This window comes from Macaca nemestrina, chromosome 16 (genome assembly GCF_043159975.1).
Source record: "Macaca nemestrina isolate mMacNem1 chromosome 16, mMacNem.hap1, whole genome shotgun sequence".
Taxonomy (NCBI): Eukaryota; Metazoa; Chordata; class Mammalia; order Primates; family Cercopithecidae; genus Macaca; species Macaca nemestrina.
In genome coordinates, this window is record NC_092140.1 from 46,909,768 (window position 1) to 46,934,012 (window position 24,245).

The window sequence follows — 24,245 nt, forward strand, 5'->3', positions numbered from 1 at the left end:
TGTAATATAAGAGCTACTTATTAAGTGTATCTGATTATCTTGAAATTCCTGATGTTACATTCTGAAGGTCCCTGAACTCTCACAATTGGCCTCTTCGTAACTAGATTCAAAGTCGTTCACTTAGCCATGTACACAACTGCCAAAATGACTCTGTGAATTCCATGCTCAAAGATTTTCGACGGTTCCCCACTGCCTACTCAATGATGTAGAAATTCCCTAGTCAGGCATTCAAGTCCCCATGCAACCCTCCACTCTCCTGTGTATTCTATGAGTACAAGCTAAGTTACTGTTTCTTGTCTGTCACCCACCACTTCTGTTTAACATAAGTTACAACCATTTCCCTTACTGTATAAGTAGTATAGGTTTACAGTAGGTTAGTAAAATATGGAAAAGAAAAAAAAAAGTATTTGCTTTTCTGCCATTTGAAGAACATCAGTATTAATTGCTAACATTGTTAGCAGGTTTGAAATTATATTGGATTTAGAGGTTTATAATCTCCTAATGCTGCATATTTAAGTTGTCACCATTTTAAGATATTACGCAATGAATACATTCTGTGGGCATCTCTGATTATTACGTGTAAACAAATATTTGAAAGTGGAATTACTGACTTACAAAGCAGGAAGATTTTAAAGCCTTTCGGTTTGTATCAACACATTCACCTGTAGACCATCACATTGATTAACCTCCAAACAGAAATAAAGAGGTATCCATTTCCCCAATTATTTTCACATATGTTAGCATGTTAGTATTTGATATTTTAACTTTAAGAATATTTTATTCATGATTTGTGTTATTTTGCTTGTAGTATTTTTAGATTTTTACTGAATTGTAACCATCTCAATATATATAGCACCTAGTCATATATTGTGATATTTTCTGAAGTTTTGTACCTACATTTTGTTACTTTTTTAAAAACATTTAAAAACTTGTGTGTAGTAGAGCCATCTTATTTCCTTTATTGTTGTTTCTTTTGCCATAATACCTAGAAAAATATATTAGGTAATTATTTACCTATTTTTTTCTGTATATTTTAATGTGTTATTGACCTATTGTATAGAAAGTGTATTTTTATATGTGAGGAGAGGTAGAAATATAACTATGTTGTCTCTCAAGCAGATTTTTCATTAGCAAATTGATGATTTTCTTGTCACGTTAATCACATGAACTAAATTCAGGTACATACTAGTCTCTCTGTTATTTTTGTTTTATCAGTAGTATCTGTAACATATTCTTTCGGAAGTATAGTAGATTTATAAGATGTTTTATATCCAACAGTTCAGGTCTAATCATTCTCTCTCTTTTACAGAATGTTTCAGTCATTCCTGATTATTTAAACTTTCAGATTAGATTATCTCTGTCATGTATCCTCTTCACACTCAGAGGGAAAATAAACAACTGAATGTGTGTTTTACTTTGAGAAGTATGTAGAATAAACAAAGATGGTAACTGGGCATTTAACATTTTTTTTTTCTATTCGAAAGTATTTTCTTTCATCATTTAGAGCTCCTTTTGACTTTTGTTATTTTGTATTAAAAACAAATATTAGAGTTCTGTGTCAGCAACATTAATATATCTGGATGTCAGTGTTTTATATTTGAGTGTCATTCTGTGTTTAGAATACTCTCGGATTGCAGGTTTAGAATACTCTCAGATTGCCTGTTTTCCAGAAGAGACCATGGAGGCTGAGAAAGATCTCAAGATTGCAAGACCATAAACGTAGAAATGAAGGGGCCCTTGTTCTGCTTGAGTACAAGCCTATGATTATTTTGTCCAGAAACTGTTAAGAATCAAGGGATAGCAGTTTCACTATTGTACTGTGCAAAGTTCCTTCTGTCCTTCAACTTTGATCCATTTTAACTGAAGCACTAAAAGACTAGGAATTTTCTGATATTTTAATGTAGGAAAACATTTTAATATAGGACTTTTGAAAAGGGATCTCTTTGCCTCTTTATGATAGAGAAGGCTTATTGAAACTCCTGTAAATACTAGGACTACAAAGAAAGGAAGCATTTTCACAAGGACTCGGTAGTGGGACTGGTATACTGGGGAGATTTAGAAATTTTCAATTACTCAACGGTATTGGTATCCCACAGAGGCATAATGCCATTCCGTTCCATACCATAACAGCCTTAGTATTCCATTTAACACTATTAGTTATCCATTGTTTGTTTTAATTTCTTTCTTACTCTTTCTTGCCTCTTCTCAATGTCACAAAAGAGAATTTGTTTCTTAACTGAAGATACTAAAACAAACCTAGAGTTAAAAAATCAGTAGATTATTCACTCTGAGGTTAAAATACTCATTGAGTAATACATACAGAAATATTATTTGTAGTGTGTAACACCAACATACAAATTGAACAAAAACTCTTACCATATTTTAGAGTTACACTACTTTACACTGGTTTACATTTTGAGTTCTGTTGATACACATATAGATATGTGTGTATACAAAGATACACACACACGTAACAAACCCACATTATGTTAAAGGTTCTAAATGGGTAAGGGAAATTTATATCCTACTTCATTGGCAACTAAGCAACCTACTTTTGAATTTTCAAAATTCCTATTAATCACCCTGTTACATTGGATCTCAGGAGAAAAGCTGAAATATAAAATACTAATGAGTTTGCTATTCACACATGAAATATACTCCCTCAACTTTTTTTTCCAGCTGTACAGAAACTCATTCAGTGAATGATGTTTCAGTGGCAGTACACATCACAATACATCACAAATACAGTTTTAAAATAATAGGTACTTATAATCAGATTGCATCTAAAGTCTTTTCTCTCTGAAAGCATCAATAGGCATGGGAGAATCAGTGTTACTATATTGTTTTATCTGAGAAATCTCCATTGCTGATGGCAGCGGCAGAGGGTAAGGGTGAGGAGCTGCATGGCTCTGGGGGGGCTCAAAAGATGCTTGCTATCAATGGGTCTGCCTTCTGCTGAAGCCAGTGCTTCTCCAGAATAGTGGTCATGGTTATGCAGGTGCAGACCCCTTTCAGAGGGTAAATCAGGCATTCCATTTGTGAGTCACTTTGCATTCTAGAGGAACATACCCATTTTTTTGAGTGATTGCATATCTTTCCCAGTAGTTTTTATTCTCTGCACTACTTCTTTAGAGGCCCCTTTCATAGATATTTCGTCAGCAGCCTGAAATACAGATGTTCAACCTCCACTAAACTGGTTGAAAAGGAATGAATAGCTTAGAGCAATTTGCAAGCAACCAAGCAATGAAATTCTCAAAGTGTTTCCTGATATTAGAAGATGATGAGCCAAAGAGGGAGAAAAGAAAAGACTGCAAACATATCTGAGGAAGAGAAAAGCAATGGAAGATTTTTTTGGGATAATTTTTGGTAAAGCTTAGGTATGATAGAAACTGCAGTAATTAATTTTTTGTGTTTATTTCTTCAGTTTCTTAGTATTAATTCTTTTGTTAACTGAATAGCATTCCTTAAGTATATACATGCAATTATGATAGAAACATTTCTGCATTTTAGTAGGCTTTACATTTTAAAAGTTAGTATGATTCAAGATATAAATAATTTCTATGTGTCAGTAGGCTGCACTTTACACATATGTTTAAGGATTTGGTATTTTGTGCTCTTCAAGTGGTTTTTCTTTTTAAGAAAAAAAAATCTAGATAATTCCTATGAGACCATTGCACAGTCCCCAGTACATATTGAGCACTCAGTAAATTACCTCTTTATTATTTTTATTGTCATTATGTTTACTATTATTTCTTAACCAATAATGTAATGAGGATTTAAAAAAGCTATTGGAGTATAATCTAATTAGTTAATGTGTTATGGGTCAGCTGGTCTAAAATGCATTAATAGCTGAAGTAATGTCAGGTTCCTTAGCGACTGGGGAGGAGTATTTAATGAAGATGTCAGCCACTTCAGAGGCAAGTACAAAAACCCGTAGACTTAGTGACATGTCTACTCTAATGTTTTCTTTTATTTTCTTTTAAATATAGTTCAGTGATTTAACATCACTAGGAAGAGTGTGTTTGAACTTCGAGAGATGTGTAATAGATGTTATACGGTGCCATGGAGCATGGGGACCCATTATTATATTTCATTGTCTCTTTTATTACCTGAGGGTAAGTGCAGGCAATAGAACAAGGTGTCAAACTTACATTTAACCTTTGCTAGAGGAAGAAGCTAGATGAAGGGTTGAAAGGTATTTCGAAGTTATTATCCTTAGAGACTTCTCACTTGCTGTTTCTTTGCAGCGACGGAGCGTGAATGTTACCTGGGCTGGAGTGTCAGCCTCTCATATCAAGTTCTGCTAGGTCCTGTTGTGTTCTCCATGGGGCCCTTCACCTGAGAGCCTCTGTTTTATCTAATGCATTGTAGATAAGTTAGCTTTCCCCACTGTGCGGTCTAGTCAGATGAATTGTGCTTAAAAACACAATATTCTCCATTTCTGAATATTAAGGAAAAGTTACTTCTTTACATGATTTCATTTAGGATATGCTAGATGAGATGCCAAATTTATTGACTGTAGTAAACTCCCTTAAGTTAGATTTATAGGGCCCAATAATAAGAAGTTAATATTGGAAGTCATTGAAATTTACCTCATTAATTTGCGTATTTACAAATTGAATGGCAGATTGCAAAATCCATTGATTTTGACTGGAATTCTTGGTTTTATACAAGCCACGTTAGTTATTTGACAAAGAGCATACGTAAAAGGATGTGGAGAATGGTCATTTAGATCTGTCAAATCAGACCTAGTTACACGTTCTCTAATATTTTTTTCTATGATAAAAGAGAACAACTGGAACATAAAGATAACATCCAAAAAGTCTGACTCACAGCAATACAGTATTCACAGTGTCTCTACGTTCATGTAAATTGACTCTACTCTTTGGTGACTTTGGTGTTGTTTAGTTGACTAGAATGATTGCATGACAGAATCATGACAATATGAATCCACCGACTTTAATGCAAAATTCTGATTCAGAGGGTTCAACATGAGATCATTCTTTACAAAAGATGACCTGAGATGACATTTCTTTATTGCAAATACTTTGTAATTTATTAAGTATCTATATCATTTCTAGAAAACTGAACAATCCACCACCATCTGCATTTTAATCAGGAATCAATTATTTTGTTATTTCACTGTTTTGTTTTTTGCTATTTTACTATATCATTTTTACCGGTTTCTTTTCTTCATTATTTCTTTTCTGCATTATTATTTCTTGTCTGTATTATTCTGCATTAGTTAGTGTCTTGTATGCATTATTTTGCATTATTCTTTATTTGTATTTCCTAGCAATGATATTTTTAACCACACTTTCCAATTACTAAACATTAATTAATCTACTTCATCAAGGAAGAACAGATTGTGGGAATAAAAATTTTCTCCATCTCATTCTTACCTTTGTTTGGTTTTGAAAAATTTTAGGTTGAATAAATATAACCAGAAGCAGGATTTAGCAAAAAAACTTAAAAATAATTGTGGCAATAAACTACCTTATTATACTCAGAAGATAGAAAAGTGACACGATTTCAGAGACTTTGAACAAATCATAAATAAATAATTTATTACTATTGGAGCCTACACTAAAGGAAATTTATGGTGGGAAAAAGCATTTATAAGTTTAATAAATAATTTATTGATTTTTAAAACTATGCTTAATGTTAAAAGGCACTTCTCTAAAGCATATATTCATTTTTAAGAATTATATTATTTAATTTTAGATGTATAACAACAGAGCTAGGCAATGCTTCCAAGATCTCTTAGTTCCATTACTTAACAGATGCCAATGCTTAGAGAATGTCATGATTCAGAGATTTCATAAGTACTTTGACATTTTGCAAATTAATATTTATTTATTGCCTACTATTCTGTCACACTATTTGATTTTTCTTAGAGTCATTTTTTCCTCCTGTGTCTTTTGTTGTTGTTCCTGCTGCTTGTTTGTTTCTTTTGAATCTTGGTAATGAAACTATTTTGAGTGTCCCAATGATATACTTCAGGGTCAGAAATTGTTTGTGTAAGTGTTTTTGGCGTCCATTTGATTGCATGTATATGTGTGTTTAACCAAATCTGTAAGAATGGTCTTTGAAGAACGGCTTTAGTTCTGCAATATTAATTTTATAACTTTTTATTTATGAATGTGGATAGCTCATATCAGTTTCATGAGGATGTTGTTTGGCATTAGCTGATTAAAAACACTTAGCATATTTATATAGCACTCTGAAGTCTTTATCTTATAATATACCCCGTAACAGTAGGCGTCTTGGCTCTTTATTGGTTTTTCTCGTTTTCATCATTTCGAGGTATGTAGTTTTTCTTTATATGAAAAACTTATAAATGCTTTTTCCTACCACAAATTTCATTTAGTGTAGCCTCCAGAATGTTAAAATGAAAATTAAATTTTCTTTTCTTTTTTTTTTTTTTTTTTTACCGAAATGAGTAATTACATGTCAAATGATTGTGAGAGCAGAAAATTCACTGAGTGGTACTTGTAAAGACGTTTTGTGCAACACTATCATAAAAAGCTCAGTTACTATTACAGAAATACTTTTCCCCTTGTTTCTAATGATAAACAGCTTAACAATTAATAAAGCATTTTTTTCCTAGTGAAAAAAATATCATATTGCTATACTTTGTCTTTCATTTGATTTTTTTTTCAAATTGGTTGCTCCCTACAAATATATGTCATTTATGTTATTTACTTTGTAATGCAGATAAAATTCTTAAATTGCCCATAACTTTCACAACACTAAATGAGAAGAGAAATTAACAGGATAGCTTTTAGTTAAACTTACATTTGTATTTTAAAATTATTTCAATTTTGAATTTTTTGCTTTTGTTTGAAACATGGTCTCACTCTATTGCCCAGGCTGGAGTGTAGTGGCACAGTCATGGCTCACTATAGTCTTAACCTCCCTGGGCACAGGTGATCCTCCCACTTCAGTCTCCCAAGTAGCTGGGACTTCATGTGCCACCTTGCCCAGCTATTTTTTTTTTTTTTTTTTTTTTTTTTGTATAGATAGGGTTTCACCATTGTGCAAGCTGGTCTCAAACTCCTGGGCTCAAGTGATCCACCCACCTCAGCCTCCCAAAGCACTGGGATTACAGGTGTGAGCCACTGTGCCCGGCCTTAAAATTCTTAAAATATTTTAAAAACTGTGCCAGTCAAACAAAGTACGGGAAAATGATGTTTTCATTTTTACATAATTTTTTATTTAATAAACTTTTTTTTTTTTTGAGACGGAGTCTCGCTCTGCCGCCCAGGCTGGAGTGCAATGGCCGGATCTCAGCTCACTGCAAGCTCCGCCTCCCGGGTTCACGCCATTCTCCTGCCTCAGCCTCCCGAGTAGTTGGGACTACAGGCGCCCGCCACCGCGCCCGGCTAGTTTTTTGTATTTTTTAGTAGAGACGGGGTTTCACCGTGTTAGCCAGGATGGTCTTGATCTCCTGACCTCGTGATCCGCCCGTCTCGGCCTCCCAAAGTGCTGGGATTACAGGCTTGAGCCACCGCGCCCGGCCTAAACTTTATTTTTAGAGCAATTTTAAAGAAAAATTAGAAGTACAAATAATTCCCATGTATCTCGCCCCAACACATGCAATTTCCCCCCATCACCATCCTCCACCAGAGTTTTACAGACTTTTACATTTACTATGAAAAGAGAAAGAAACCAGAGAAATAATACAGTAACACAAAATCTGCAGCCCTGCCATCTCTCTTACAGTATACAGTAGTTATCCTTAGTCAGCAGTGTAAGTGAGAAACTCTGATAACAGCAGTTGAAGAGATGTGAACAACATCTAAAAGTTGTCCTTCCACCAACCTGATGTAATTAATCAGGATCCTCTTCCTTGAGATGCTGAAGATTTTTGTTGTGTTGCTGAGAACTTTATCAATCTATGGGGAGATTATCTAGAGGAAGTTAAAGTAAGTATTTTCTTCTCTTTCTTCTCTTGAGAATATATCCTAGAGACATGGGATTGAAATAAAAATAATATTTTTAGTAAATTCTGAATTCAAGTCTTCTGAGTCTAGAAAATAGAATGCATTTCAAATTAACTAGTGGTATTTTATGGTTTGTGGCTTTGGTGTGTTGCTGTATGAAAATTTAGTTAAAATAATGACAGCAATACTGCAAATTGATAAGGAAAGTGCACTCTGTGAAACACTAGCCCCAACACATACACACAATTTATCTTGTATTATTTCTTTATTCCCAGCTGGGCTAACCTATGTAGATATTAAGTAAATGTTTTCCCCAAAATATGGTAAGTTCTCTATTTGAGTATCTTAAGAAAAATCTATTTTCTACAAGATATTAACTATGTTTTGGCAAAAAGAAAATGTCGACTCTTACATATGTGCTTGTCTTTATTACTATAATGTGTATAATTATACAAGTTACCATTCTGTTCCTTTCTAGTCTTGAGTAACTACAGCCTCAGCCTTGGCATGGGGAAATCAGATTGGCCTTTTAGGAAAAGGAATTTAGTTTCTATTTTATTGTGTTTCTTTTGAGAGAATCAAAATTCTAACTGTAGTTATTTGACCTTGTGTTGTTAAGTAACAAAGTCAACAGTATGTGATAAAGAAGATATTGTCTGAGACCTTGTTTTGTATTTATGTATTTGGGGAAACTAGTCATTTCTTTGGTGACAGACTCAGAAGGTGACAAGTATTATGGTAGGCGTTTTATAGACATTATCTCATTTAATCCTTGCAACAGGAATTCCATTAGAGGAAACTGAACAGCAGAAAGCTAATAATACATCCAAAGTCACACTGATACAAGTGCAGAGGTGGAATTTAGTAAGCTGTAATTCCTCAATTATTATTTAGATATTTTCATACCTGTCAAACATGTGTCCCTCTTCCATATTAAATGAGAAGATGTCATCATGGGCAGTTTTATCTGACATTGTTGGACTATTGTTTAATTTTACCCACATAAACATATGAACTGACCCTGATAATCTTAAATATGTTACTTTTTAAAAATAATAACTTAAAATATTTTCATTTCCTAATTTTTTTAGGTATTGTATGACTTTAAATGTAATAACCTAGAGTTCAGATCCAAACTGTAATAGTTAACATACAATCTAAATAAATTCAATTGTGATGTATAAAGTTGTTAGGAAACTCTGAAATACTCCTTGGATACAGCTGTATCCTATGCTGGCTGAGTAATTGGAATGCAAGTAACAGTTGGTTGAATCACACACAATTGAAAGACTAATGCCTACCTCTGTGCTATTCATGCTTCAGTGAAGGTAGTAAAAATGAACAAAACAATTTGAAAGAATATTTGTCTTTTTGAACAAAAAACCTCTCATGCTTTTAAATCAAAATATATATGTCATAAGGAGAGCCAAATGTTTCACAGTTTCCCCATCAGCTGAGGGATACAACTTGATTTTCAAATATAGGTTCTTTTTCAGCTCTTAAAATATTATTGTTTCTTGATTTCTATTGGAGATTTTTGCCAGATTCTGGGGCTAAGACGAAAAATTGATAAATCCACTGTAAGGAACAAACCCCTTTTTGATCTAAAGGCAGTGACAATAACATGGTTAGATTTCCCAAGAATGGAATTCAGAAAATTCACAAGATTTGGAAATTGGATGGAAAGTTCATTATTCAAAGAACTGGCTTGACATTATACTTTTTTTAAAGCCTATTTTATTAAATGTGTTTATGAAGACAAAAAGAAAAAAAGAAGCTGGGAATTTCTGAAGTCCTTCTTGGTAGGAGCCCAACAGTGCTGGGCATGGATTTATATCATGATATTCTTATGCCAGCTCTGTCACCTTGGGCATGTTACTTAACCTTTTTACCAACGTTTGAGAAGTAAAGATGCAAATACATGTTTCTAAGGGTAGGAGTTAGTGTTAAATACTACAAAATATTGACAGCAGAGAATATATTCCATGAAAGTCAGCTACATTCTTTACTCCCCTTTTTAACCCATGACATTAGCTTTCTTTACAGAGCTACCTACATTGTGTTAAGCTATATCTGGCCAGGAGGATAAAAATGATAACATCAGCAAGAAAGGTTTTGTTGAAAATTCTTTTAAGTTACAGGAATGTGAAATTGAAATATGGTAAATGAATAGTAGAATGATTAGAGTACTTTTCCACCAAGTATCCTCACTAATTCATGATTTGAATTCATGCCCATGATTGCTACAGACACCACTTAAGAATGTTCTGTTTTGCCCCTGACTATCCAGAACTTCTGACTCCTTGTTTGGGAGTATTTATACAATACATTTCCAATTTCCTATGACTTAATATGCTAGCCACAGGTTAGAGGGGTATAAAGTTTTTTTTTTTGTTTTTTTTTTTTTGTTAAATCAGCATATGTATTCTTCAGGGACAATAGGAGTACATGGAAAAAGAAGAGTAGAAAATTCTGGAGTACAGTGGTGCAATCTCAGCTGACTGCAACCTCTGCCTCCCGGGTTCAAGAGATTCTCCTGCATCAGTCTCCAGGTAGCTGGGATAAAGGAGCGCACTACCATGCCCAGTTAATTTTTGTATTTTTAGTAGAGACAGGGTTTTACCATGTTGACCAGGTTGGTCTTGAACTCCTGATCTCAGATGATCCGCCCACCTTGGCTTCCCAAAGTGCTGGGATTACAGGCATGAGTCATGGCACCTGGCCTATTTTGCTCTTTTAAAGACAAACTAATCAAATTTTATTTTTCATTAACTAATACAATTAAACTTCCTTTGTAGCTATGTCCTTTGAGTTTCAGATGGCAACAAGTGGTATTTCTCTTTTGGAGGTCAAAATATTCTTAGTTCACATCCTATCAGGATGATAACTGATACTGCATAGCTACTTAGTTTAGAAGTTACTAGTTTTTTGTTTGTTTTTTTTTTCCTCCCCTTCTTTACATTGTGGCCTAGTGGTCTACACCACTAAAAGCTGAAATTCCAGTTCGTAAGTGAATCTGATGGCTGGTTGAGCCTCTCGGAAATGCTTAAGCCAACATGAGAAACTGATTCATATCTCGCACATTATTATTTTTCTGTAAGAAACCTAACGATGTTATAAAACTCAACATTAGAGTTGGAAAGTAAAATCTCTGGCTCCTAGGATATTTCTCATTGTGCATTTTATGGGAAATAAAATGAAATAACATAGGGGAGAAATCATGCGGTTTAGTACCATTGAGATGACAACTTTAGCAAACAAGGTATGCTACTATCAAGGAAGGCTGGAGCAGCATTAGGCATTGAAACTGTCTCCTCATTCCCGGGGAATAAAGTATAGGGGAAGAGTTATGAGAGTGGCAGTAGTTCAAATCTCAATGGGCCCTTGAAAATGAGACTTTTGCTTTGCTCTCTTAGGTTTTTGCCTGAATTCTAATGGCTATACATATATCCAGGTACATGGTTATTGAGTACTTTTCTTTGCAATCCAACATAGGTTTAACAAGGAAATTGAAAAAAAAAAAAGGTTATTGAAGTTTTGGCTTTGCTACAAATTGAGCGCTATTAATTTACAGAATCAAAAGCAAAATACTGAAAATTATTTTTTAAAAATCTGCCAAGGATAGGAGATTGAAATTGCTTTACATGCATGTATTGTATGTATCATAAGCCAGAAACACAATAGATCCTCAATATAGATATAAAGAAATTTAAAATTCCATTTAAAAAAGCTAAGAACAACCCAAGTAAATGAACAAAATCAATTATTTCACCTTAAAGGTAAACTCAAAATGAAAATAAGTTAATTTAAAACTCAAATATTAGCATAGACTAGCAAGTCAAATCATTACAGAAACTAGATTAGAATATATCCAATATCTTAAATATTATTTCTGTATTTTAGGAATAAGTATAACACATTCCCTTTAGAAGATTATCTTAAAACCTACACACCTGATAATTATAAAACAATGTGAAAAAGCATGAACCTTAGTAAATAATAAATAATCCTTAAAACAAAGACATTTTATTCATTGGGGATAAAATTACATGATTATTTCTTAGCAGTCACTTGTGGATTGACACTATAAATAATATTGAAAAATTATAAGTGTCTATGATATGACCGAAGAACTAGTAACAGTAAATTGCTCTCATGACTTGAGCCACACCAGAATTTTAATCTGCTGATTTTTACATACATTTTATAAGTCTAAGGATTGTATTGGTATTAATATTTTCATTATGCAAATTAAGCCACTAATAAGAGATAAAACAGGATCAGCTATATGAGACTTCAAAGCCAATGATCTCACAGCGATGATACATATGGCCTTGAAGGAAATGCTGAGCAAATTCAAAGGCTGTGGCTGCCATCTCAGATTGTTGGGCATATAAGCTAAAATCTGCATGTAACAGTAAGAGAACAACGTTGGCAGCAAGTCCTTCAAATGATGGTAATTGACATATTCAGTGAAACATGACAATATTTGTAGTTGGAGCTTTAGAAACCTTAGCTTTTGTAATTTATGACAGAGTAGATTTAAATTAGAAAAATATTCACTGGATTGGCTTCACCTCTTGCATTTTTCATGAAGTATTTTGTGTAGATAAAACATAGATTTTATTTTGAATTTCACTTTTATGTACATTTATAATATTTTTAAGTCATTTAAATAAAGAACATATGTGATTTTAAATTCCATTGCTCCAAAGGAATGTAGAACTCATTTAAATTAATACTTGAGTTCAAACATGTTATGAATTTACAAAGTCACTGGAGGAGAAATGAAGTGAAACATTTTAGGAAGCACTGAAGGGGGAAAGAAGTTGAAACTGAGTCATTTCATAACCACGGCCAGATCTAACATGAAAAGTACAGTGAAGTTCTAAAAATAATAACACACTTTGAGATCTATAGTCTCTCTAATGTTAAACAAAAATAATTTCAGTTAAGGCTCAGCAATAAGATGTAAAATGAATACTGGTTCTGCTAGTTCCTCATTGTGAGAACCCAGATGAAGTCATTTAAATGGCAACCTACAGCACTGTTTCTTCATCTACAAAATAACGTCTATATCTGTATTAGATTATTTATATACATTTAAAAACGTGAACATCTAAAATGTGGTTGATTCAAGCCTTTTGGTGATTTAATATACCCTCAGAATCTCATACCTTCCTTTTTTCATCTTTTCTGAGATGCTTAATGCTTTTTTTCATTTTTATTCTTTAACATTTCAAAACTTCATTGTAATTTTACACAACCCTTTTGCTTGTAGTTGGTAATTGTTAGTTCAGTCACTACTATTTTTTTTTCCTTTTGATGTTTAACAATATTCTTTATTCACTCCAATTTCTAAGCCATAACAGTGTTTGCCATAGAGTAAGCTAAAAGTAAGCACTAAATGAAGAAAAAAACACCATCTTTATTTTTAGGTACAATGCAGGATTATGCCTCCTAATAGATTTTTAACCCAAAAATGTTTATGGCCTGAAAACATGTATTCAGTAATAAAGTTTTACACTAATATCCAAAAGCCATGCTATTCAAAGTGTCATCTAAGGACTAGCAACATTAGTATCACTTGGAAGCTTGTTAGAAATGCCAAGTATGAAGTCCTACCCCAGATACAATGAATGAGAATATGCATTTTCACAAGTTCCCTCGCAGATGTTTCATATATATATTAATATTTGAGAAAGACTGCACTAAAACATTTTTGTTCAAATGTAGTCTTCATTAGTAATCATTTAGTCCATTCATTCAACAGATATTTATTAAATATTTATTTTGTTTTCCTGAAATTCTTCCATTCTAATAGTTTGAGATTATGGTCAATGCAAAGGGGCTAAGTTTGATTTTGAATGACAAGTCTCGATAGACATGAGCTCTTTAGTGTGGGCTTGTGGAAAACTTGCAAAACCAATTAAGAAAAATTAAAATGGCTAATCTTGTGCATTTGGGGTACTATTAATGTTACATAGCAAGTATGAATCATTGTAGTTACATGTACAGGCATTGGCTCCAGAAACAAGAAGGGTAAAGAAATGACACAACATATAAAATCTCTATTTTTCATCTAGGGATATCTCTATGAACATCTGAAAAGGAACAAAAATATATGTTGAAATGCAGGTGAATGTAAGTGAAAATTTTCATGTTCTAGAGGATTGACTATTTGACCAAAGAGGTCTTTTAAAGCATTGTTTCCCTTGTGTTTTTAAAATAATTTTATATATAAGATATAGCTGAATACTTGTGTTTATGGAGCTCATTTTTTGTCCAACTATGATCAATTTTTATTAAAAAAATGCAAAATATTCACAACACTCTGCATTGCTTGATGGCAGAGTCCAAATATGTTTATTCTGCTTGTATTCATGGCCTAATGCAATATATGGGTATGGTATATGTAAAAATAAAGTATATGTACAACAAGAATGTATGAATGAAACTTGTCTGTAGCCTTTGGATCCATTCACTGGAGTCACACTTCTTCAGGTGAATCACTGCTATGCTATCTCATCAATGAGAGAAGGACCAAAGACATTATATTTCTTGGGTTTTATTAATAAGCAGATAGCTTATTAAAAAGCCAAATAAAATACAATTTTGTATAAATGGACAATTCTATTTCTGCACTTGTATATAATAAAAGTGAAAATGTGATATTTGAATCTCTAATCAAACATCCCCTATACACTATTTATTTTTATTGTTAATGATATTCTGCCTCTCAGTGTGGAACTGGATTTAGAAAATGATGCAGACATTATTAATGATCTTTACCTTTCCTAATTTTGGCATATGTAGTCTGAAATAACCTTAAAACTTCACTGGGTGAAAAAATTTTGAATGAAGGCAATGCATATACAAGGGAAATATGTAAAAAGATAGATTATGCTTTTTTATATGCTTTCAAATTCTGTCATCTTTCTAGTTGTGTTTTCTGATCATATAGATATTGCTCTTACTCTTCTTTCATGCCACAAATTAGATATAGTCCTATCAATTCAACTGTCAGAGACTCGAACTGCAATCATTGTCTTCCTTGTAGTGTTCTTTGAAATAAAAGTAGAATTGCATAGTTAAACTGCTTAGCAGTATTTTACGACACGTGTTTGATAAAGCAAAAGATGTTACAGAACTTAGGGCACCTAGTTCTTAACTCAGGTACTCTGGACCCTGATGTTTATATTATGCTTCAATCCATTAAACACATGTTTTCCCTGGTCAATATAATTATTATACTATTTGCCCAATTCTTCCTAAGACTTTCTAAAGAAAGGTCATAACTCTCCCTCTTTAGGGGAAAACAAGTTGGCCAGTCTGTCAGATGTTTAAACTTGTTAGATGAGATACTTCACTCACGATTAGGGTTTCCTTATGACTTTTGGTAAAAATCTAAATTATTTTATATCAACCTTATAAGAAAAATCCTGGGTGATGGTCTGTGAAGGAAAAACCTGTTTTGTCCCTAATTAATTATCCATGCAAGATGTTTCACTGACACATAGTAGATGCTTGATAAAATTTGGTGAATGAATGTATGGCCTGCGATCTAGTCTTGACTTAAAATATTATCTGAACTTGTTTTCATCCTAACTAAAGATGCTGGGTAAAACTAAATCACAATCTAAAATGATTTCAGATCCAAGAGGCATGGGTTGATATAATGCATTAAACAACAACACGACCTCATTCGCAAAACTAGAGATAAATGTCACATCCAGCCATCCAAGCAGAAATTCTTGTTCTTTAGGCAGTAACTCTCAGGGAATTAAAAAAAAAATTCTATGAAATAGACCAAATTCCCTATCTTTCACATTGCAGAGTAGCTGAATTCCTAATAGTGAGGCTCAGCAGCTTTTGGGCTGATCAGGCTATTTTGGTGCTATATCAAGAGAGAATTTTGACAGTCTTGGCTTGCAATTTAACCTCCTTCAGAACTGTTACAATCTGGTGGGGGAATATCCACAGAATACTAAACATCTATCTTGTTTTAAAAGCAGTCATTCTCTCATAAATAATAGCTGTATTTCATGCATGATCCTCTTTTTGTTCTGTTGCTACAGAAGCAGCCAACTAGGCAACAGAGGAAGCAAAAGTAAACTCACATATTCCCAGTTCTCTTGGCATCACTGATGAAAATGTCGATAATGCTTATGGTGATCCAAAAGAAATCAGAAGAAAAAAACACGTTGGCCTGTGTTGTATAAGTAAAGTGTGTGTAACAGGAGGATGGGGCATGTACAGCTAATGTTTGCCAATGGAGAGGAACAAAGCTTGGAGGGAGGATATTTTACAGCTCCAAAATGTGCTGCTGTTCATGGAGGCTAAGAGATGAGCATTTAAAATATTTTTAACTCTCAGAACTTGCTTTTACTATTTATCTGTGAGTAATGGTTGAATTACTTACTATATTAAAATTTATTTCTTAAGGAAGATTAGAAAGTATAAACCTTTCTGTAGATTAGAGTAAAATGGGGTTTGCGACATATTTGTAAAACTGGTACTAAGAAGATTTATTCTTGTATCCTTTAATCTTTGCTCTCATGGAGCATATCAAATGCTTTTCTAAGGCCTAAAACTCAGAAGACTAGTGAGGGTTTTTAGCACACATGTCTTCTTGAGGGAACAGTTAAGCCCCTTCTTTGAAATACAGGCTGTCCAGGTGTTATACAGTAGTAAAGGACCTTAAAAATGACTCTGCGAGCTGAAACCATGCAAAGAGATCTTAATAATCAATGGGAAAAATTTCAGCTGTTCTGTGACCTTTAATTTTTTTTTAACAAAACATCAAAACTCTCTTCTTGATGGTTACAAATGTACAGGGAAATGAACAAACTGTAAAACTAACGTTTTTAGCACTGTAGTTTACAACCTCAGATACGCTGAGGATTGAAGTTTTATTCTCTGCAAAAAAATCTTGTCAAGAATAGTTTAAACAGTGCTTGCCTTATTCTTCCCATTGAATAACTTAATATAGAACCTGCATCTTTTATATGCTTTGGTAAATTGTCATATTCCTTTCTAAGTTTGTATCAACTTGCAACATTTTATCATTTGCAGTTTTAATGTTTTGAAGAGTTTCCTTATTGTAAAGATTTAGCCAGTGTCACTTCCTCTGGGACATCCTTATCTTTTCCTTTACAGCCATTTTCCTCTTTTACATTGATAACTTTGCCTTCACTAAGTTCACCTGGCTACAGATCTAGTCTCTTGAACAACAGTAGCATCAACACCCCTATGCTCAGCTATTTCTTCCCTAACTCTGTTACATTCCATCCAAATTTTACTTCTGATGTTATAACTTCTTTTCCTGCTTGGACTTTCATCTTTGTTGGCCAGTTACCTCTTTCAATTATTTAATTTTGTAAAACAGCATGTGAGTTTATCACTGGGAGACAGAGGCAGCAGAACTATGTGCTTGGCTGTCTGTGCACTTTGAAAGAAGTGCCAAGTTTGGTCACTGATATTTACATAGTTATTTCTGAATTGCATGGCTAACAGCAAAGTTTGTGCTGTGTAACTGTACAAACTATATATCACCCACTGTTAATACACTGTGGTAACTGAAATTTGAACCATGTTGTTGGAAGACTGATGTTATATAACAAAACCATGGTGACTAAAATTGATATATATTGGAAATGTGCAAATGAGGCCTGATATATAGACAATTTGTTATTGAGTTATATAATTTAAGATGCTTTCTACTTAAAGAATAAAATATTTTTAGATTATTTATCTAAAGGCAAACCATTGGGGATCCGTAGGGGACACATGCTTCGTTTTCACCCATAGTTATGTCTGTATAGAATTTGCCTGAAAAGAGTATTAATATTTTCCTTAGTTATAAACATTAGGGAGAAAACTACAGGCTATATAAAGTTTAGTTTCACAGGATTTTCTGAGGCATCCTTTTGGATCAATATTTTTTTTTTCACTTCACAGATTCTGAAACTGAACATTACCTATTCACATGTATAAATGATGAGGCTGTAGGGAATTCATTCTTGTTAACTAGGCTAATAAGAAAATGCTAATTTATATTGAAAGGTCTACTTACCTTCCACTGGTCATTTGAACAAACTTCTCCCTTGTCCAAAGTCAAGTTTGTTCAGTCAAGGGATGGAATTGTTTATTGGAATATTGCTTGTTAGCCACAGAAACAACAAAGTAGGTCTCAAATTATTTTCTGTTTGACCAAATAAGCACATTCAATAACTTGTCTCTCTCTGTTTGAGAAATCGTGCCCTTTAGATCACGGGTGCCAGTTATTCCAATCAGAGTACCTTACCTTCTAGTTGGTGTGAAATGAATATTGACAAAATTAAATTTTCAATGCTTATTTGTCAACATTACTTATAAGTGATGAAAATTAATTCATTTTATAACACTTCCCTTGTAAATACTTGCACTTCACAGTTCATATGGAAATATTCCTACATATATTTGAAGATAGCTAGCACATAGTAGGTGAATGTTAAATATTTCTTTATCTTTCATTTTCTTCCCATTAGTTATTTTTGTTATTGTTTTGTAATCTTTCTTTAAGGACATACAATATTGCTTCCTGCAGAGATTATAAAAATCCTTAGGATTCCCCAGGGCAATATTCACAGATCTCCATCTTGATTGTTTTTGCAATGGGATTTCCACCAGAAAGCCTCTTTAAATTATTGATGTGAAGATTCATTCATAGAATAAATTTTTGACTTAAAGGAAAACAGAGAGAATGAAATTTTCCAATATTTGACCCCTAACAGTTAGGGTATATGTTACCAAGACTTATAGCTTCTAATCAACAAATATACTTCCATTATAAGATTAAATGGCAACATATGCTATTGAACCAATTTGGGGTCCTCTTGCCTGATGCAGTAATATTGGATATCCACACTGAGGTTTGCAGCTGGAAAAAGGAAGGCTTTTATTTGCAGGTCACCAAGCAAGGAAGTCCAGGCAACCTAATGCTTAAGTCCTGACCTCCCCAGTGACTTGCAGGTAAGGGTTTTTAAAGGCAGGAGTATAGTTTTGTCCTAAAAGAGCAAGCTATCTTGAAGCGGGGGCTTACAGGTCACAGGTAGATTCAAGGAGTTTCTGATTTGCAGTTGGTTAAGGAAGAAAAGCTTTATTTAACAATTTGGGATCAGCAGAAGAGACTGTTAGCTCCGGCTCATGAGTGTGACTTTCTCCAGGCTCCCTAGAAAGAATTTAGAACGAATAATGGGGGTCAGAGTTCAGTCTTCAGTTCTCCCTTATTTGAGTTCTGTGTGCCCGTGAATCCATTTGGTAGAGTTTCTGAAAAACAATTCAGAGACACATGTTAAGATGTTGCTTTTAGTTTCTGTAGAGGAACTATCCTGTGGTTCTAGCTTATTTGGCTATTGTTTTAAGCTTCTATTACCTTCTTGCTTCTTATGGTGCATGTTCACTTCTCGGGGCAAGCTAATGCCTGAAATTTCCCTTGAAGAAACTCAAGGTTTTCCTTTGTTTCCTTGTTTGGGAGTCCCACAATCCCCTAAGAGGGGTGATCTCTGCTCTGTTTGGCATATACTAGAAACTAGTGGGATAAATGGTGTATCCATGAACTTTTAATCCATGTCCTACATTTAGAGGAATTTTCATGGGCTGGAAAATTAAAACACACTGAAAATCCTTTATACTGAATTGTTAACCCATTTCAAAATGAGTGTTCCCAGGACATGCTAATAAATTCATTATGTCATGTTTATATTTGGAATCTCATAAAGGCAGTTTCTAGAGCAGCCCTCTCTGGTGTTTCATAGATGCAGCACTCAGGATACCTTGCACTAACATGATGTATACTCTGACATGTTCCATTTAAGGAGGCCTTGAGACTCTGAGTTCGTTTATCTGTTGACCATTTTCACGTCAATTTTTTTACTACTAGGTAAAAAGCACCCTCCATAGAAAAATTAAAAATAAAAGAAAATACTTGGCTCGTGAGATTTTATAAGGATACTTAGTAAAGTCCCAGAGCTGATTGTTTTTCTGTAATTCTCTGTTTATACATTGAAGAGTCATATTTCCTTTTCCTGGTTGAAAGTTGACTTTTTAAATTGATATATAGACACTCTCTTCTTAATACCAGTGACATAATTTTTGTTGTGCTCTCTAATTGCTTATGTAAGACTGATACAAGAATGATTCCCACTAAACATCACCAAATGTATCTAACCCAGTTATGTTTTCAAGCCGACTTTTGTTATTGTAACACGATTAAAATACCACATTAATTATGCAAAACCCTATAAAATTGAATTCAGAGAAAATAAATGCATATTAATAATACATATTTATATATATTTTTGTTGAATGAGATGCAGAATATATCATCAATTCACAGAGATTGCCTGTACTTTTTGTATGGTTATTTTCTTTAATCTTATCCAGTTAGAAGAAGAAAACATTTTTCAGGGTGAACCAGGACTTTGTAGCCTTTCCATTAATTTTATTTTAGCTTCATAATCTAATTTGAATACTTATGTGATCTATTGAAAATTTCCAGAGATATTCTAGTATTTTTTGTATACTTGAGTTTTCAATTAAATAGAAGAAATAGAATCAGTGTCAGAAAAGATAAAGTTTCAGAAGTTTGATATTATTTTTATTTAAACATAGTAACAGAAAAATTATTTGGTCTATCATTTAGAAATTTGTATATGTTTACAGTTCTGAGCACAAATATTTTTGGAGCAAGGTACAGACATGGAAGTGGTAAGACGTACCATTGGTGTATAAGGATTGGTAATTGAATTTCTTTCTCAAAAATTTTTTTAAGAAATAAATTGGATATGTAGAATAAGGGATAACCTAATATAAAGAGATAAAACAATTTGTGCAATTTTGATTTAAAATGTAACCACAATTAAGAGACATATTAAGCAAAGGAAGTGAGTGTATAAGACCTAAATTATGTCTTATCAGAGGTCAAATAAGATCACTTATAAAAGAAATGTAATTATTCACAATAGCCAGTTATTCACATGGAAGCAACCAGAATGTTCATACATGGAGGAATAGAGAAAATGTGCCATTTACATACAATGGCATATTATTCAGCCTTGAAAAGAAAGGAAATCTTGCCATTTGTTACAGCCTTTAATCTGGAAGATATTATGCTAAGTGAAATAAGCCAAACCACAGGGAGACGGATACTGCTTGCTTTCATTCACATGTGGAATCCAAGAGTGGAATTCATAAAAGCAGAGGGTCAAATGGTGGTTTCAAGGGGCTGGGAGCAGGAGGGAGTAGGGAAGTGTTGGTCAAAGGATACAAAGTTTCAGTTTCAGTTATGCAATATGACTAAACCCTAGAGATTTACTGTATTGCCTATAGCTAACAATACTGTATTGTTTACTTAAAAATTTGCTAAGATGGTAGAACTTAAATGTTCTTATCACATGCAAATAATAATAGTAACAATAATAAATAAAGGAAGGGATGGAAAGTTTCGGAAGGCATGGCAATGCTTATGGCATAGATTTTGACGATGATTTTACAAGTCTACATTCATCTCCGAGCTCATTAAGTTGTATGCATTGAATGTACAGCTTTCTTATGCCAATCAGGCCCCAATAAAGTGGTTTAAAAATTAACTAATTAAATTAAATTAAAAATTTTAGGAAAGAAGAAACATTGAATAAAGGAAAATAGTTAAACTCCTGACTTTTGCCAGTTAATCTCTCGGAAATATTTGAAAGTAGGAAAGGAATGTTACATTTCAGATATTAATAATAATGGTAATACTAAAGGTAGGACATGATTTTACCATTTTAGAACAGAAGATTTGCAGTACATAGTAGTGAATGTAGATAACACTTTTACGGTTTCAACATACCTCAAAATTAACCATATAAATTAACATCCTGTTCTATGAGATGGTCATTAAGCTCAGATTATGTTTTGTTACCTGTTTTTTGTTTTGTTTTGTTTTCTTGAGATGGAGTTTTGCTCTAGTTGCCCCGGCTGGAGTGCAGTGGCACTATCTTGGCTCATTTCAACCTCTGCCTCCCAGGTTCAAGCAATTCTCCTGCCTCAGCCTCCCAAATAGCTGGGATTACAGGTGCAGCCATCACACTTGACTAATTTTGTACTTTTAGTAGAGATGGGGTTTCACCATGTTGGTCAGGCTGGTCTGGAGCTCTTGACCTCAGGTGATCTGCCTGCCTTGGCCTCACAAAGAGCTGGGATTACAGGTGTGAGCCACTGCACCCAGCCTTACTAACTGTTTCACAAAAGAAAACAAGCCAAAATAACTGCAATGCTCAAAATACTACCACTACGAATAACCATTTATGACATGTGATTACCATTATCCTCTATATCCTTGTCTTATCTCTGAGTCAGTTCCTCTTCCTACTACCAGTGTAATAAATTGAACAACATTGAATCTATAAGACAATACATATGGATATGTCTTTTCTTCAGAATTATATTGGAAAGTTCTTATACCATCACTAATGCCTTAATATAAGAACACCTCACATTAAGTTTGATAAGCAAAAGTTTGATAGTTTGCTAATCCAAAAGTTACTACACTTTTTGCAAAATAATGAAAGGTATTCCTTTGAATTTCACAACAAGTTCACTCAAATAATTTCATGAGTGTGTTTTTTATTATGTAACAATACATGTTATCATAGGTAATACATGTATACTTCATAAAGTGGTTAACTCACAGGTTGTTTGTTCTGTCGACACTTCTGTTATCCACTCAGAGCATTGGCTGTATTTGTTTGCTGCCATCTTAATAGGCTGCTAATATAGGACAATTAATTTTAAGGGAGTTTGCCTAAATACAAAGAATGTGCTTTAATTTTATCTATTCTGAAATCTCAAATTGTTTTATTGATTTTGATTTGCTAATACCCTTTAATGCACAAAGCAGTCATAGTTACCTGTAAACAGCATCACATTGAACCTTAACAGCTCACAGAAATATAGTTTAATAAATGACTAATCCGAGTGGTACCTAAAAGAGTGTCCTTTGGACATTGGTTGTCAGGCCAAAAATGTTGCTATTGTAGAATGTATCCTTCAGAATAGTATTTTTGAAAATTTTGATTCAACTAGCCTTTTTACACATTTCTCATTAAATCTCCAAAGTTGGTGTTCTGAAATCTAGGTGAAAAACATGGATAGGAATCAAAAATTATCACAGTTTATTGGGTAATTTGTTAATGAAGTTTTAGAGTTTTAACATAATTAAGGAATGATAAAATTATGTTTTAAATTATTATAAATTTTATTAATTTACTAAAATATTGTTTATCTTCCATACATGAAAATATATTCGATAATAGAAAAATCCAAATTCTGCCAAAATGTGTTTAAAGAGGTGAATTCTGAGTCAATATGAGTGACCACGGCCTGGGTCACACAATCTCAAGAAGTCCCGATAAAATGTGCCTGAGGCAGCCAGATTGCAGCTTGATTTTATAAATTTCAGGGAGACAGGAATTGCAAGAAAATCATAAATCATTATGAGGAAGGTGTATATTGGTTTGGTCTTAAAAAGGCCAGACATCTCGGCCGGGTGCGTTGGCTCAAGCCTGTAATCCCAGCATTTTTGGAGGCCGAGGCGGGTGGATCACGAGGTCAGGAGATCGAGACCATCCTGACTAACATGGTGAAACCCTGTCTCTACTAAAAATACAAAAAAAAAAAAAAAAAAAAAAAAAAAAAAAAATCGCTGGGCACTGTGGCGGACGCTTGTAGTCCCAGCTACTCGGGAGGCTGAGACAGGAGAATGGCATGAAGCCAGGAGGCGGAGCTTGCAGTGAGCAGAGATCGCGCCACTGCACTCCAGCCTGGGCAACTATGGCTGGAGTCGTCTCAAAAAAAAAAAAAAAAAAGAAAGAAAGAAAGAAGAAAGAAAGAAAAAAAGGCCAGCTATCTCAAAGCAGAGGGCTGGGGAGATCATAGGTGGGTTTTAGGGATTCTTTAGTTGACAATTGGTTGGGAGAGTTAAGCTAATGTCTAAAACTTGAAATCAGTAGAAAGGAATGTTTCAGTTAAGATAGGGGGTTGTGGAGACCAAGGTTCTTAGTATGTAAATGAAGCCTCGTAGGTGGCAGCCCTCAGAGAATAGATGGAAAATGTCTCTTTCCAGACTTCAAAGATGTCAGGCTATCAGTTCATCTCTCCAGATCTGAAAAAGTCTAGAAAGGGAGAGGTCTGGCTACATTAATAGAACGTTAATCTGATGCAAATTTTTCCACAAAAGACAGCTTTGCAGGGTCATTTTATTCTGATGATCCTGTG

General features: G+C 33.8%; 1 protein-coding gene across 19 annotated transcripts in view; it reads left to right on the top strand.

The window, feature by feature from the left end:
* The window catches only part of LOC105489946 (protocadherin 9), a 944,009-nt gene that overhangs the window by 125,183 nt on the left and 794,581 nt on the right, over nt 1-24,245 (top strand). For 7 of the 19 annotated variants that reach the window (XR_011615015.1, XR_011615016.1, XR_011615014.1 and 4 more), the window contains one exon: nt 1-24,245. This exon is cut by the window's left edge; it is cut by the window's right edge and continues 14,358 nt beyond it. The exons of the other annotated variants lie outside the window; for them this stretch is intronic. The gene's annotated coding sequence lies outside the window, so the exon portion shown is untranslated. 19 annotated transcript variants of the gene reach the window in all.